Source organism: Musca autumnalis, unplaced genomic scaffold (genome assembly GCF_047663935.1).
Source record: "Musca autumnalis isolate F117 unplaced genomic scaffold, ASM4766393v1 scaffold_3, whole genome shotgun sequence".
In the NCBI taxonomy this organism is placed as follows: Eukaryota; Metazoa; Arthropoda; class Insecta; order Diptera; family Muscidae; genus Musca; species Musca autumnalis.
Window position 1 is genome coordinate 198,795,423 of NW_027411866.1, and position 14,955 is coordinate 198,810,377.

General features: G+C 39.4%; 1 protein-coding gene across 8 annotated transcripts in view; it reads left to right on the plus strand.

Annotated features, from left to right (window-relative positions):
• The first annotated feature begins 8,662 nt into the window (after nucleotides 1-8,662).
• CrebB (Cyclic-AMP response element binding protein B) overlaps nucleotides 8,663-14,955 on the plus strand; it is a 68,934-nt gene continuing 62,641 nt past the window's right edge. For 2 of the 8 annotated variants that reach the window (XM_073976216.1, XM_073976232.1), the window contains exon 1: nucleotides 8,686-9,008. The gene's annotated coding sequence lies outside the window, so the exon portion shown is untranslated. Of the gene's footprint in view, nucleotides 9,009-14,955 lie in introns of all 8 variants that reach the window. The other 6 variants (XM_073976227.1, XM_073976223.1, XM_073976233.1 and 3 more) reach the window with 5 other exon arrangements.

Consider the following 14,955-nt stretch of genomic DNA (forward strand, 5'->3'; position numbering starts at 1 on the left):
TATCATGAATGTCAATCATGAAGATAATTTTCCTAGCTACAACATTTTCTTTAGTCCCATTTAGATAGGACTTGCGGTTTCCAAGGAAAATCGTGAAAAACTAAAAAACGTCTAAAAATGTCAACTTGAATCGCGATTTATTTAAAAAGCGCTCCGACGATTTTTTATTTATTTTTTTGTTTTTTGATTTTTCTCATCTATGAACATTGTAGTTTCAGAATCCGCAAAAACATCCCGGGTGTAAGCATCTTCCAGAGCAGTGTGTAGATAGAGGGCCCTTTTAAGGGATCTTTAATAGATCGAAGACCCATCCAAAAGGTCTTTAATAGGTAGAAGACCATTTCAAAGGAACTTTTTTAGGTTGAAGACTCCAAGGGGCCTACTAAAAATTCCCTTCCGAGAAGTCTTCTATAGATAGATGACCCTTGGAAGGGTCCCTGTATAAACAGAACACCCTTCCATGGGGTCTTCAATAAATAAAATACCATTCCAAGGAAACTTCTATACATAATAGGCCCCTTTGAGTGGTCTTCTACCTCAATGGTAGAATACCTGTCCAAGTGTCTGCTATAATTAGAAGATCCTTCCAAAAGGCCTTCTAATGAAAGAAGACCCCTTGAAGATAATTATGTAGGTAGAAGGTACTTCAAATGGATTTTTTTAGATAGAAGACCCTTTGATGGGGTCTTTTATAATTAGAAAAACCTTCTAAGAAACATCTATAAACAGAAGACCCTTCTAAGGGATCTTCAATAAATAGAATAACCTTTCCAAGGAGTGTTCTGTAAATAAAAAACCCTTCACAGGGTTTTCCTATGGACAGAATACCCTTCCAATGGGTTAACTCTTGACAGAATTCCCTTCCAAGAGGTATTTTGTTGTTAGAAACCCTTCGAAGAGGACTTCCATAAGAAAAGAACCTTTCAAGAAGTCGTCTGTTGTTAGACGGAAGAGCCCTCTAAGCGATATTCAACAGCTAGAAGACCATTTCAAGGGGTCTTCTATGGATAGAAACCACTTCCAAGGAGTCCTCCATAGAAAGAAGACCCTTCAATAATTAGAAGACCCTTCCAAGGGGTTTCCTATCGACAGAATCTCCTTTCCAAGGGGTCTTCCATTAATGGAGTTACCTTTGAAGGGATCTTCTATAGTTTGAAGACCCTTCCAAGAGGTGTACTGTGGAATGAAAGTCCCTCTAAGGGGCCTTTAGATTGACCCCTCTCAAGACCTTTCCAAGGTGACTTCTATAAGTCCAACGAGTCTTCTATAAACAGAACACTCTTCGAACAGATCTTCTACAATTATAAGACCAAGAGATTTTCTATAGAGGGGCGGCACTTTCAATGGTTTTCTGAAGATATAAAGCAGTTACAAGGGGTAATTTATAGATAGAATACCCTTCTGAGAGGTAGATAGATGACACTTGCATGGGTTCATCTATAATTAGAAGACCCTTCCAAGAGGTCATCAATATATGAAAGACCCCTTAAAGGGATCTTCTATAGGTAGAACACCCTTGATAGAAGTTTTTTCTATGGTGTCTTTTCATAATAGAAGACTTTTCCAAGGGATCTTCTGTAAATATAATACCCTTCCATGTGACCTTTCATAGATATATATAGAAGACCCCTCCCAGTATATTTCTATAGGTGTTAATCTGCACTCTTTCCAAACTTTGTGTGGAAGGTACCCGAAAGAGTAGTCCGATCTAATCGATATTGACCAAATCGGTTTCTCCCTTCGAGGGTTTTCCTATGCACTGTCCAGTTTAGTTGGTACCGGCAGATTTTGGGCCATGCGCCATGAAGAGTTAAAGTACACTTTTCCCAAATTTTTTGTGGAAGGTACCCGAAGGACGGGACCGATATAGTCCATATGCCAACCTGATGCATGACTAGATGATGATAACTGGGAGAGTTATCTTGCGGATGTGCCATTTTAGTTAGAGCCGGTTAGGTTTACCTGCTAAAAAAATTCAGAACGATCCGAGAGAAGATCTTAAACTTCACTTTTTTCCGAATTTTGTGTGGGAGGTAGCCGAAGGAGTGGCCTTAAAGTAGTATTACCATGTGCAAAGTTACGACGAATTCGGTTATTCCCTTCAAGAGTGATCGTGTGCACCATTTTGGCGAAAAATTTTAAACTTCTGTGGGGCAGGACCGATACGGCCCATTTTCGAACTTAAACTAAGTTTGGACAAAATGTTACGAATGCAAATTTTTGGACCGGATTGGTTGATAGGTACATTTTGGATCGTATCAAAGTGTATATACCCACTTTAGCCTAAAGGCTGAGGGTATAAAAACTGTTGGTAAATCCTGCTCCACCCAGACCAGTAGGTTATGACCTTCCACATGCGGGCCTATAGCCAGAAATACAGCTGTGAATACGTTAAGCAACCCTACCTCGGGATTTCTATACCTGACTGCTAGAGCCAGGCCCAAGCGAGATAGGTCTGTATTGAACGGAATGTTGTAACAGAAAAGCTTGACCCCTCCCCCCCAAATCCTGCTTTTCCTCCTGCAAGCTGCAGTTGTTGTTGACCTTGTTTTCCTACAGCACCGCGACTGTAATATTCGTCCGATTCATGAAGTCCACGATTTCTTCGATATGTCTATTGCAATTCAATTGAAAACAGGATCCGTTTTCAAGGATTGGAATAGGTACGACTGGTGTTAAGTACTGCGGGATAGTCTTTTATACTGATGTCAAAGACAACGACGAATCAGTAAGTGCTGTGTTCACGCAGAATGCAGGAACATAGTCCCTTACCTGGACGAGACCAGAGCAACCCTTGAGATGAACCCACTCCCGACATCTATAGCATCTCACCAAAGTTTGAGTGTAATGGATGCGGATGTGACAAACCGACCACATCCATATTGGTCATGGGCCTTTCTCCGTCCCGAACAAAAAAAATTGGAGCAGACATACCGGTATATTCTGCGCCCAACACGGAAAAGCCGATACAAGCATAAACATGTTCAAAGGAGGTGGAAGGTTTGGAGTTCTGACTCTAGTTGAGTCTCTTGGCCTTAAGGCCTCGACACATAAGAAGTATGGCATTCTTGCTTAAGCCATATCTGGTAAATGACTAAAGACCAAGTTCGACCTAATTCAAATGTGATTCTGAAATCTTTTTAGTAGGTCAACCTTGGTCTTTAGTCTTTTATCAGATATGACTTCAGCAAGAATGCCATGCTTTTTATGTGTTGAGGCCGTTAGGGTGTAATTCCTCTGTTGGTCTAACTCTCTTCACCGTGGTGTTCTTTGATGAAGAAGGGCCGTTCCGGCTAAGACTCCCTAGTTTTCTGCAGTTTTAATTTTAACTGGGGCTGATTTAACTTCCTTTGACAGAACATCCTTCTAGGGATGTCCGACATGTGTGGTGGCAGAGCCTCCGTTTGAAAAAGCTTTAGTGGTCAAAAGATGTGAAACATTCGTGGGACATTGAGTCATGTCAACATCGACTTTAGGTGCTACAGGCATCGATCTTGACATTGATCATCGGGATGAGAGGAATCTTATTAAGGATTTCTCTTGGGCAAGTGAGGGTACTTTTTCTCGAACTTGCTCAGCGTATTGAGATCTCGATAAACACACACTCTCTCTTGGAGATGCAAAAGTGTCGCCTGGCGATGTACTTTCTGAAGTAGTGCATCGACCTACACTACGCCCTCTTCGCCTTAATCAAAAGATTTACCAACTTTGGTCGAAGTTCCATTTTCAGTAGAGTCCTGCCTCGGAAGACTAGTTTTATCGGCTTCAGGCAATGGACCGTTCTTCTGTGGGTTCGACGGATTGGCTATTTCCACCGTGGACAGTTTATCTACGACTACCGTCGTAAACTAGCTCACCACGCTGAGATTGATCCTGATTAATTTACACTTAAATGAATGAGTATCCCCTGCCGACGTATTACCTGGGGTAGTGCATCGCCCACGCTACTCCCATTAGCGGCTAGGGTTCGATATTGACATTAAACTCATCATGGCCTCTTTAGTCACCGGGATGACCTTATGATGGTCAGGATTTCTCTTGGAAAAGTGAGGATATGTTTTTTTTTTCAAACTTGCACACCGCCTTGAGATTGGTCCTGATCAATTCAAACTACCTGATCGAGATGGATGAGGGTTCGACCTAAGCTACATCTTTTTCTCTTAGCCAACCGGTTTGTTATGTAGTTGAGGCAGTGGGAATTTGCAGCCAAAACTTTAGTTGGAGTTCCATCCACAGTAGCGTATTGCCTCGGAAGCAGCGTTGCCGACAGGGTTTGGTCGGAAATCGTCAAAAAAATCGTCACATCGTCAACGAAATTTGGAAAATCGTCAAAATGATCCAAAACTAGGTTTGGTTACCTTTTAGTGCGATTTTTTCGCTGATAGTTTTGTCAATGAGACTGACAACATAAAATATACAACCTACAGCAATAAATCTAACCCAATATCACTTAAATACGGCTATAAAAACAGCTTTCAGAAGATGATAGTTTTCCCTGTGGTGCAAGGTAAAGCTGGGTACACATTGCCAGTTTTGAATGACAGATAATCTCAAATATCGCTTGCTTGACAGTGTGATCGTCCATGTTTGTCAGTACACGTACATTTTGTTTGATGGTCACTCGGAAATCGACAACAACTGTAATTAAAGAGGGCATCGGTAGGAAGTATTTTATCTCGAAAACTTTTCAAGGAAGATTTTTATCAATTAACAATCCTAAATGAAACTTTTGAGGCAAAAACCTGTATTCCAGATATCTGCCTAAATATAGCCCATCCATCTGGAAATTGCTATAAAACGTTAAAAAAAAGCTCATAAAATCGAGTTTGGAACATTGCTTTCCTTTAAGCCTTTCGTGAAATTTTGGTCAAAATATAGTTATCGTCTTTTATTTCATGCAATTCTGGATTACGTGAAAAATCGACATTTTGGACCATAAAATCGTCAAATCGTCATTTTTCAATTTTGGGCCAAAAATCGTCATTTTGATAAATCGTCAAATTCGGCAACCCTGCTCGGAAGGCTAGTTATACACGGCGCTCTTGAAGCAACTTTAAATGGAAGGTACTTACACCCAGGAAGTTTTTGCGGATTCTGGAACTTCATTGTTCATAGATGAGAAAAAACAAAAAAAAATGCCTGAGCGATTTTTAAATAAATCGCCATTCAAGTCGGCATTTTTGATTTGTAGATTTTACCGTTTTTATACCCTCCACCATAGGATGGGGGTATATTAAGTTTGTCACTACGTTTGTAACTACTCGAAATAATCATTGTAGACCCCACAAAGTATATATATTCTTGATCAGCGTGCAATTCTACATCGATATAGCCATGTCCGTCCGTCTGTCCGTCTGTCCGTCTGTGGAAATCACTCTAGCGTCCGAACGGATTGACGTAGGTTGATGAAACTTTGGGAAAATATGTTATATTAACGTAGGACTTTTGGTATTGAAAGCGGGCTATGTAGGTCCACGCTTTCGTATAGCCCCCATACAAAATGACGCGTGACGCGTCGTCGTTTTAAGGAATTTTTAAGATATTTGTCCCATTTTACCACCGAATTGGTTGTAATTTTGTACTTTGTGTCTCCAGAGGCCAAAAAACATTCCTACCAAAGTTGGGTTATATAGGTCCACGTTTTGGTATAGCCCCCATATAAGGCCCCATATAAAGTACGCGTCATTTTAGTATATTTTGAATGTATTAGACCCATTTGACCACAGAATTGGTTGTAATTTGGTATTTTGTGTCTCCAGAGGGCAAAAAACATTCCTACCAAAGTTGGGTTATATAGGTCCACGTTTTGGTATAGCCCCCATATAAGGCCCCATATAAAGTACGCGTCATTTTAGTATATTTTGAATGTATTAGACCCATTTGACCACAGAATTGGTTGTAATTTGGTATTTTGTGTCTCCAGAGGGCAAAAAACATTCCTACCAAAGTTGGGTTATATAGGTCCACGTTTTGGTATAGCCCCCATATAAGGCACCATATAAAGTACGCGTCATTTTAGTATATTTTGAACGTATTAGACCCATTTGACCGCGGAATTGGTTGTAATTTGGTACTTTGTGTCTTCAGAGGCCAGAAAACATTCCTACCAAAGTTGGGTTATATAGGTCCACGTTTTGGTATAGCCCCCACATAAGACCCCCTTTATAGTACACGTCATTTTAATATATTTTGAATGTATCCGACCCATTTGACCAAAGTGTCGGTTGTAACTTTGTATTTGTGTTTTCAGAGACTAAGAAACATTTCTACTATAAAATTTTTATATAGGTCCACGTGTTGATATAGCCCCCATAATGCGATATCTCCCGATTTTCGATATTTTGAAGGTTTTAGCCTCATTATCACACCGAGATGGCTGAAATTTGTTATTTAGTCTTCTTTCCCCCAGAAATTTTTAGGTATAGGTCCACGCCGTCATATAGCCCCCATAGAACGGTACCTTCCGGATTTCGGTTTTTTGAAGTTTGTGGTCACATTAATCCACCGAAATGGCTGAAATTTGTGGTGGAGGGTATAAAAAGTTCGGCCCGGCCGAACTTAAGTCTTTTCTTACTTGTTGAGATATAGAAGTTCAAATTGGGACGATGCACTGACAGTATCGTCTCCTTATAAAACAGTGTCATAACTGCAATTTCCCAACTTAAACATATATATCTCAAAAATGGTACAACCTAGGAAAATGATACAAAAGCCAATATTTTAGAGAATTTTCACAGTTACAACATATTCTTTAGTCCCATTCCGATGGGACTTGCGGTTTTCAAGCAAAATCCTGAAGACCAGAGAAAAAATCTAAATGATTGACCTGAAATTCTATATCTCAAAAACGTTAAAACCTACGAAAATATTATGCAGGCCAATCTTGTACAGAATTTTCACAGCTACAACATTTTTTTTAGTCCCATTTCGTGAAACCGTGAAAACTAAAAAAAAAACCTAAAAATGTGAACTTTGACCCCGTTTTATTTAAAAATCCCCCCGCTGTGATACCGAGTTCGTCATCCGACAAAACTATCCTCTGTCTCAGCAAAAGTACTATCCTGGTTAAGGCTCAGGGCCACCGTCTGCTGCAGAAGGGCTAGAAGCTGTCTGCTTTCTTCTGCTAGGCAATCATTGACAACTTCTAAATGACGTACCCCTTGTCCGTCTTTTTATACCCTCAGCATTTATGCTAACGAGGGTATATACACTTTCATACGGTCAAAATGTGCCTCATCGAAATAATGGTTTTATACCCCAAGTATGTTTAGTCGAAATCCGTTTCAGACAATTTGGAGTCGATTTAGCAATGTCCGTCCGTCTGTCTGTCTGGCTGGGTGGTGCCCACGATAACTCTCGATCCATTCGTTCCGATTTGGTCCAAAATTTGGCTTTCGCAATATTTTGTCCAAACATAGTTTAAGTTCGAAGATGGGTTATATCGGTCCACTCCTTCCGGTACCTCCCCCACAAAAGTTCGAAAATGTTCGGAAGGAAGTAACCGATTTGATCCATACTTTGCACATCGGGAAATACCAAACTTAGATGAGGTTCCAGTATGGACTCAATCGGTCCACTCCTTCGGGTACCTCCTACACAAAATTTCGGAAATGTTTAGTTTAGGACCTGTTCTCAAATCTCTTTAATTTTTGTTGTAGCAACTTGTATTCACTGCCCCGCTAGCGGCGGTATATGTCTCATTAGGGGCAATTCCATACTTCCTGAGAAAATAGCCTGAAAGATAAAAAATCCCCTATGACACCGTGTGTAGTGGTGGGAGCGCAAGATAACTCTCGAACGGATCAACCGATTTGGTCCAAAATTTGGCCTTCGTAATATTTTGTCCAAACATAGTTTAAGTTCGAAGATGGGTTATATCGGTCCACTCCTTCTGGTACCTCCCCCACAAAAGTTCAAAAATGTTCGGAAAAATTTTTCGCACGATAACTCTCGAAGGGAGTGACCGATTGGTCCATACTTTACACATCCTAATATATCTACCAGATATAGATCAGGTTCGAATATGGACTATGTTTGTCCACTCCTTCGGGTACCTATCACACAAAATAAGATAAGTTCACTTTAAGACCTGCTCTCGAATCAGTTTAATTTTTTTGAAGCAACTTGCATTCGCTGCCACAATTACGACGGTAAAAGTTTTTCAGGGGCAAGTCCATACTTCTTGAGAAAACAGCCCGTTGAGTACAATCAACATTCTAGTTCAATACTGTACTAGAGTTTCATAGTTTCCTTCAAGTAAATTTTTTGATTTTCCCACTGTGCGACGTGTCTAACAAAACTACTTGTAGAAAAGTTTTGTTAGGCTATAATACTCAGGTAATAGGAAAGATATAGCAAACAGTCCAAACTCAAACGAAACCAATTCCATATGGAACACCCCATATACGAACGAATACGACTTCATACTGAACGAATAATAAAAAGCCTTTATGTATGTTTGTCTATTTGTTTGCATACGAGAAACGACGACTACGTATGTATGTATATACATATATATTCATATAATCGTAATCATTGTATTAAAGCCCGATGATGTTGCCAAAAGGGGGGGCCAAAGAGAACAACCAACGAACAAGGAGAATTGGGTGTTATGCTTATAATATCATTATTGTTGTTGTTGCTGCTGTTTTACTTTCTTGCCAGCTCTTTTGCTGGCAATGCTCTGTAGCAGCAAGAGAACCGGCGCAGCAGTACGTTTTTTGTGGGCTCTATCGATAGACGTCGTTGTGTTGTCATCAAAATTTCAGTCTACTACGTAAAGTAGTCGCTGTGAGTAACGAACGCGCTTTTTTGCATATTAAGAAAGTAGAAAGAAACAACAACAACAAAAGTTAATACAAAAAATCAGAGAAGAAAAAAAAACGGACGGGTTCGAAAAAATACCAAAAAATTCCTATAACGCGCCAATTAAAACGAAATATTTTTTGCTAAACAAAAATATTAAACAATTATTTTAAAACAAAAAAAATATATATTTAAACAAAATTGTGAGTTCCAAAAAAAACGGGTATTATTTTTGTTAAATATGTGAAAAAAGAGAAAAGAAAAAAAATAGTTATTTATAGTAATGAAAACAAATAAAAACCAACACAACAACAACCACAACCATATGATGTGTTAATTTGTTTAAGTATTTATTTTAGCCACCATCAAAATATATATCTTTATGACCCCCTTTTTAGAAAAAAAAATTGTTTTTCTAAAATAAATTTTAATATTTAAATAAGAAAATAATAATAACAAAGAGCACACAGTCAAAGACAACTAAAAAAGTTGTGGTATTATTAAAAAGTAATCTTGACGTAATCGCCGCAAAAATATTTTAACGACGTCGCCAAAACGTCGTCGACAAAAACGCGACAAAAGATAAGCAAATTCAACCCAACCAGCCAATCGTCCAACCGACCAACAACCAGCCAAACATCATCATCACATCACCACCAAAGGAATATGTAGAAACAAAATACGAATAACCCAACAACAACAAAATAAAAATAATATCAACAACATTCATACGTATGAATGTGTGAATGTTTTTGGTGGAGGGACGTTGTGTTCTCCCCACAAAACCCCATCACAATAATAATAACAACAACAAAAGCAGCAACAAAAACAACGACACTAATCACAACAAAAAGAGTGAGCAACAGCAATATGAAATGGAATGACGGTATTTTTTGTATATAAGAAAGAAATTACGTAGAGAGGAGATCTAATGAGTACATATCTATGTATGTATGTGTTTGTGTCCGTCTGTCTGTCTGTCTGTTTCTTGTATACCCCCATTTGTGAGCAAACATCGGCAAGCAGATGATCACTCAACTGTGGTGTGGCTACAAAGTAACCGAACAAAACAATAACACAACAAAACCAATGATCTCCTCAACTAAGCTTTATCCAGTGATGTCAATTGTTTGACAGTCGCAAAAAATCGTTAAATAGAATAAAGTTAAAAAATAGGAAAAATAATAAAATTGCTTAAAAATAAATGCAATAATGGAATTTGTTGTGTTCCAATGATCTCCTCAACTAAGCCTTATCCAGTGATGTCAATTGTTGGGCAGCCGCAAAAAATCGTTAAATAGGAAAAAGTTGAAAAATAGGAAAAAGTTAAAAAATAGGAAAAACAATAAAATCGCTTAAAAATAAATGCAATTTGTTGTGTTTTAACAAGAGTTGGGCAATAAAGATCATAGTTCTCTGTCCAGGTTCAAAATAGTATGAGTAACGTCATACAAACTAACATGTGATATTACGTATACGCAGTTTGTTTATACAAACAACCGGAGACCATTGAACTAGATACTGAATAAGGTCGTACAATTGAACTAGATAGGCCCAAAATTAGTGTTAACTTGTTGGGTTTTTGTAATATTTTATATTTTCTAACAGGGCGTATGATTGTTATTAATTTTTTTTTCTAATTAATAACAATAATACGCACTGGGGTTCGAATGTTGATATTTTCCATTTTCGAAAGCTCCCCAGCTAACATTTTTTCCGAATTCGTATCGAATTCGGTACTAAAGTTGCATGGACGAGGAAATTTTAAGGAAATTCTCGCGACGAATTCGATCCGAATTCGGAGAAAAAATTTAGATTATCTGAAAGAAATCGGTCTGAATTCGAAAAAAAATCTGGAAATTCGGTGCAACATTTTTGAAGAAAGTGAGTCCGAATTCGGTAAGAAATTCTGGAAAAATATAAAAAGTCTAGATTTTGTGAAAAAATTCTTGGACGCTGACGCCTTTGATGATATTGACACAACACCGAACAAAAAACACTCAGAGATATTTTTATTTATTTATTTATTTATTTATTATACCCTCAGCCCTTAAGGCTAGAAAGGGTATATACACTTTCATACGGGCAAAATGTTCCTCATCGAAATAATGGTTTTAGACCCCAAGTATGTTTGGACGAAATGTGTTTCAGGCAATTTGGAGTCGATTTTGCAATGTCCGTCCGTCCGTCTGTCTGGCTGGCTGGTGCGCACGATAACTCTCGAACAGATCAACCGATTCGAACCAAATGTTGCACTTCGCAATATTTTGCCCAAATTTAGTTTAAGTTCGAAGATGGGTTACATCGGCCCACTCCTTCCGGTACCTCCCCCACAAAAGTTCGAAAATGCTCGGAAAATTTGTGCGCACGATAACTCTTGAAGGGAGTAACCGATTTGGTCCACACTTAGCACATCGTGAAATTTCTACTAGACTTAGATGTGCTTCCAATATGGACTCAATCGGTCCACTCCTTCGGGTACCTCCCACACAAAATTTCGGAAAAGTTCAGTTTAGGACCTGTTCCCGAATCGCTTTAATTTTTGTTGTAGCAACTTGTATTCACTGCCCCCTATATGACGGTACAAGTTTCATCAGGGGCAAGTCCATACTTCCTGAGAAAACAGCCTGAAAGTTGCGAAAATCCCCTATGACACCGTGTGTTGTGGTTGAAGCGCACGATAACTCTCGAACGGAACTGCCGATTGGGTCTAAACTTTGGCCTTCGTACTATTTTGTCCAAACAAAGTTTAAGTTCGAAGTTAAGCCATATCGGTCCACTCCTTCAGGTACCTCCCCCACAAAAGTTCAAAAATGTTCGGAAAGATTGTGCGCACGATAACTCTTTATGGGAGTGACGGATTTGGTCCATACTTTACATAACCTAAAATATCTACCAGATATAGATCAGGTTCGAATATGGATTATATTTGTCCATTCCTTCGGGTACCTCCCACACAAAATTTCGGTTAAGTTCACTTAAACACCTGCGCTCGAATCACTTTGATTTTTCGTGAAGCAAATGCAAGTTGCTGCCTCAATTACGATGGTAAAAGTTTTTTCAGGGGCAAGTCCATAGTTCTTGAGAAAACAACAGGGGGGAAGTACCGGAAGTTGTGGACCAGTATTGCTCATCTTCGAACTGATACTACGTTTGGACAAAATATGACGAAGGCCAAATTTTGGACCAAATCGGTTGATCAGTACGAGAGTTATCGTACTCCCCAACCACTACATATGGTGCCATAGGGGTTTTTTGCATCTTTCAGACTGTATTCTCAAAAAGTATGGACTTGCCCATGAAAAAACTTGTACCGTCGTAATGGAGGTAGCGAATGCTTCAACAAAAATCAAAGTGATACGAGCGCTGGTCTTAAAGTGAACTTATCCGAAATTGTGTTTGAGAGGTACCAGAAGGTAGACAAATATAGTCCATATTCGAACCTGATCTATATCTGGTAGATATATTAGGATGTGCAAAGTATGGATTATATCGGTCACTCCCTTCAAGAGTTATCGTGCGCACAATTTTTACGAACATTTTTGAACTTTTGTGGGGGAGGTACCTGAAGGAGTGGACCGATATGGCTTATCTTCGAGTTTAAACTATGTTTGGACGATAGTTTAAACAGAGGCCAAATTGTGAATCGAATCAGCAGATCCGTTCGAGAGTTATCTTGCACTCCAACCACTACACACGGTGCCATAGGGGTTTCTTTTGCAACTTTCAGGCTATTTTCTCAGGATGTATGAACTTGCCCCAGATGAAACTTCTACCGTCGTATGGGGGGCAGTGAATACAAGGTGCTACAACAAAAATCAAAGATATCCGAGAGCAGGTCCTAAACTGAACTTTTCCAAAATTTTGTGTGGGAGGTACCCAAAGGAGTGGACCGATTGAGTCCACATTGTAACCTTATCTAAGTCTGGTAGAAATTTCACGATAAGCAAAGTATGGACCAACTGTTACTCCTTTCAAGAGTTATCGTGCCCACAAATTTCCCGAACATTTTCGAACTTTTGTGGGGGAGGTACCGGAAGGAGTGTCCCGATATAACTAATCTTCAAACTTAAACTAAGTTTGGGCAAAATATTACGAAAGCCAAATATTGGACTAAATCGGTTGATCCGTTCGAGAGTTATCGTGCGCTCCAGCCAGACAGACGGACGGGCATTGCTCAATCGACTCTAAATTGTCTGAAACACATTTCGTCCAAACATACTTGGGGTCTAAAACCATTATTTCGATGAGACACATTTTGCCCGTATGAAACTAGAATAAATGCTGAGGGTATAAAAAAAATTGTATATGCGATTTTTATAACCAATCACTAGACAGCGGAATCCTATGTAAATGCATATATGGTTAGGATGGTCGTGGAAAAAATCTGATTACACAGAAACTCGTTTTATCACAAAATAAAACGAATTAGGCCCAGAAAGTTTTGCATATTTTGCATATCGTGCATATTTTTACATATTTGCATAAAGTGAGCATATGCAAAAACATATGCAAGGATTTCTGTCTTGAATATGCCACCGAAATGTCTTCGTTGGGTGTATGAAACTTTACACCTGAAATTTGTCTGCATAGGTCCATGTCTTCAGATAGCCCCCATAGAACGGTACCTCCCGACTTGCGATATTTTGAAGGATGTGGCCTCAACATCACACTGAAATAGCTGAAATTTTGTATTAAGTCTTCGTTGGGGGTATAAAACATTCCACCTGAAATTTCTCGGTATAGGCCCTCGTCTTCGTATAGCCCCCATAGAAAGAACCTCCCGATTTTCGGTATTTTGAAGCTTGTGGCCTATATATCCCACTCAACTGACTGAAATTTAGTATTTAGTCTTCGTTGGTGGTACAAAACCTTCCACCTGAAATTTGTCGCTATAGGTCCACGTCTTCATTTAGCCCCCATAGAACGGTACCTCCCGATTTTCGGTATTTTGAAAGTTGTGGCCTTATTATCCCACGAAATTACTGAAATTTGGTATTTTGTCTCTGCTGGGGGTATAAAACTTTCCACCTGAAATTTGTTGTTCATAGCCCCCATAGAACGGTACCTCTGGATTTCTGGTGTTTTGAAGGCTGTGGCCTCAATATCCCTTTCAGACAATTTGGAGTTGATTTAGCCATGTCCGTCCGTCTGTCTGGCTAGAGCGCACGATAACTCTCGAACGGATGAACCGATTCGGTTCAAAATTTGTTCCTCGTAATATTTTGTCCAAACCTAGTTTAATTTCGAAGATGGGTTATTTCGGTCCACTCCTTCCTTTACCTCCCCCACAAAAGTTCAAAAATGTTCGGAAAAATTGTGCGCACGATAACTCTTGAAGGGACTGACCGATATAATTCATACTTTGCACATCGTGAAATTTCTATCAGACTTAGATGTGGTTGCAATATGGACTCAATCGGTCCACTCCTTCTGATACCTCCCACACAAATTTTCGAAAAAGTCAGTTTAGGACCTGGCCTCGATTCGCTTTGGTTTTTGTTGTAGCAACTTGTATTCACTGCCCTGTACGACGGTATAAGTTTCAACAGGGGCAAGTCCATACTTCCTGAGAAAATAGCCTAAAAGTTGCAAAGAGCCCCTCTGACACCGTGTGTAGTGGTTGGAGCGCAAGATAATTCTCGCACGGATCTGCCGATGCGGTCCAAAATTTGGCCTTCGTAATATTTTGTCCAAACTTAGTTTAAGTTCGAAGATAAGCCATATCGGTCCACTTCTTCAGGTACCTCCCCCACAAAAGTTCAAAAATGTCCGGAAAAAATTGCGCACGATAGGTCTTGTAGGCCGTGACCGATTTGGTCCATACTTTACACATCGTAATATATCTACCAAATCAGGTTCGAATATGGATTATATTTGTTCACTCCTTCGGGTACCTCCCGACCTGCTCAATTTGGTCCAAACTGTGGATCTCCTAATATTTTGTCCAAAATTAAAATTATAAAATGGCCCACATCGGTCCTCTCCTTAGAGTAGCTCACCCACAAAAGTTCAACATTTGTGTCTAAGTGCAGCTTAGGGTCTGTTCGAAGATCCTTTGGAAATTTATACCGATGCTGTTCGTTGTGGTCCTGTTTACAGCGATATTATGTTTTTCGTGGACAAGTCCATGCTTGCTGGCATACTGGT